The 2,500-nt window shown below is 40.2% G+C and overlaps 1 long non-coding RNA gene across 1 annotated transcript in view; it reads left to right on the top strand.

Annotated features, from left to right (window-relative positions):
• The window catches only part of LOC138037853 (uncharacterized), a 4,258-nt gene extending 3,179 nt beyond the window's left edge, over positions 1–1,079 (top strand). Inside the window, exon 3 of the long non-coding RNA XR_011130124.1 lies at positions 1–1,079. This exon is cut by the window's left edge and continues 264 nt beyond it. This is a non-coding gene — a long non-coding RNA (uncharacterized lncRNA).
• Positions 1,080–2,500: the final 1,421 nt, after the last annotated feature.

The raw sequence follows: 2,500 nt of genomic DNA, 5'->3' as shown, positions 1-2,500 counted from the left end.
TCTGATCAGGCTCCATGATAAGGGTGCCTTTAAAGTCTCGCTGGTAGCTTCATTCAATCTCAATGTTAATGAAAGTCACCTTTGTTTATTTAAAGACATGAAGTAACTGGCCATCGTTTTTGTTTTGTACAGCCTTCGTTGGTTCTTGATAAATTGATCTTCAAAGTTGGGTCAAATTGAAGCCTCGATATAGGGCGCCAGAAGCGTTCGAGCGGGTGGTGGAAATCCCTGAAAACTCCGATAATTTAAAAGATCCGATCAAGCGGATTGTGGTTTTAGTATAAGCACATGAAGGTCTTGCAACACACAAGAAATGAGCGAAATCTATCTTTCAAACCAGATCGACCGAACCGCTTTTACGGCGATAGCCACTTAACTGTTTTCCGTTTACAGTCAGCTCAGATATTATGGCAACACCTGCCTTTTTGCCTGTGCAGCAGTTGAATAAAGCTTGATAGCCCCATTCAGCATGCCAATCATTCTTATGTTTTCTGTACGATGCATTTCTTGAAGAAAGTATATTGAATATTTTCTCGCTCGAAGGTAACTGAAAATTTCTCGCTGCTTGACCTGGTCTCCCAAACCTCTAACATTGATTGATCCGTTTAAATGTTTGTGTAAGATAGGATTGACTTTCTTTACCCAAGGAATATTTCCGCAATGAAAAAAAATTAGACAACAGTAAAGTTACGTAAAAAAAACTGCAAACTAAACATCGTCAAGCAAATTGTAAACAGAAACACATACATTTAAATAAATAAAAAGTTTACTTGACTGGGGACGAAAGGCGCGTTTTCTTTGGTGCTCTCCTAAACTTGAAGGAGAAAAACCGAAAGGCTGTTTTGACGAATTGCAACAGTCCGCGATACGTGACGTAAAATATAAAATGTTGTTAATCAATCTCGCATTGACAGATGGCCGGACAGCATATCATTATCAAAGGAGGATACAGTTTTAAGCAAATAACTAAAGTGATAAAAGATTATGAAGCAAGCTCTTTGCCTACAGGCCATAAACGACCACCGAATAAATCAGTATCCAGTGGATAATTCAATTGCTTTTGCTAGTGTTTATACGCTGTATAGTTATTTATCTGGTGGATAGTGCTATCCATTGTTTGAACAACTGAGGCCTGGTTTTTATACCTCAAAAAAACGTGCAAGAATCGGACGTGGTTTACCCTCTTTGGTTTTTCCTGTGGGGTGGACACGTTGAAATTCTAGGCTCTGAGCATCTACAAGTCCCAGCTCGCGTTCTATAAAGCATCTTATACCTCTTCGGTGTGTTCGGATTGTCCTTGAGGTCCTTCTTTGATTTTCATGAACTTGCTGTTTTCACGTCGAGAATGGGCCTGAAGATATAATTTTTTTGATTCAGTCTCCTTAACTGCTTCGTCATGTTTTTGCACCTTTCTGGTGAGCTTGACGACTTCTGCTTGTGCCTTTCCTAACTCTTTGGACGTCTCCGGTAATTGTTTTCCAGCAAAGTTCGCGCCTTCATTCAAATCGTTTATGTCTCTCTTGGTTTCTTCTTTCAACGCTTCTAAATCTGTCGTTCGTGTTTCTAGCTTTGCCAGCTTAGATTTAATTTTCTTTAAAGACAATCCTTTCGTGTCAAGGTCTTCAAGCTTTTCTAAAATCTTTTACACATATCCAGCTAGCTCGTCTACCGTATTGAGAGCTGTCATTACTTCATCTTCTTCTTGTTCGGATACTTTGAGCGGTGAAATGTGTTTCTTAGGTTTTTTGCCTCGGGTGAAATGATTGAGTCGTTCGAGGAGGCCGATGATCTAGATTTTTTCGTTGTTAAGAAAATTATTAAAAAAGTCGGCCATAAACCACCATGCGGAGTATAAATTTTGTGGACAGTCGCATCGAAGGTCTTTACTCCGCCATTACTCGACCCAGTACTAGTACTTTGGTGCTATAATTATGTGACCCAAGCAAGCCATTGACACTGTCAGTTGATGCACGTTGCTAAGGGTTGGGTGCAGACGGAAAACCACTAGCATAGGCATCCAGAGCTCTCACACAAGGCAAGAGCTATACGTTCAGATCGAAAAATAAACCCTCGCAACTGTTTACGGAGTACGGAAGTTTTAGCAGTTCATCTAAGACCAACGCATGTAGAGTCAGACCGCAAACCATTGCAGTACATTTTAAGCGAGCCTTCCTATCAGGCACTCCTCAGGTCACAATTAAAGATGATGTTGACCATTTTAAAGTTAAATACCTACCAGGTATAGAACTTTCTGTGGCTGATGTCTTCAGCAGATCCTACTTGCAACTGAGAGACTACAGAAACTCTCATTCCAGATTTTGAAGTTAATGAAGTTCTACAGTTTCAGCGCATCTTCCCATTTCACCAGAGAATTAGGCTACAGCTTCCAGAAAGCCACTGACTACGAGCAAATTAAACACGATAGTCCAAAATGGTTGGCTATAAAGAAAGGAAGTATTATCCATGAACGTTCGCCATTATTTGTGGAACAGAGATTAAT

This window comes from Montipora capricornis, chromosome 2, assembly GCF_036669925.1.
Source record: "Montipora capricornis isolate CH-2021 chromosome 2, ASM3666992v2, whole genome shotgun sequence".
In the NCBI taxonomy this organism is placed as follows: domain Eukaryota; kingdom Metazoa; phylum Cnidaria; class Anthozoa; order Scleractinia; family Acroporidae; genus Montipora; species Montipora capricornis.
The sequence above is the reverse complement of the archived record's forward strand: the minus strand, read 5'-3'. Positions and strand labels throughout refer to the sequence as shown.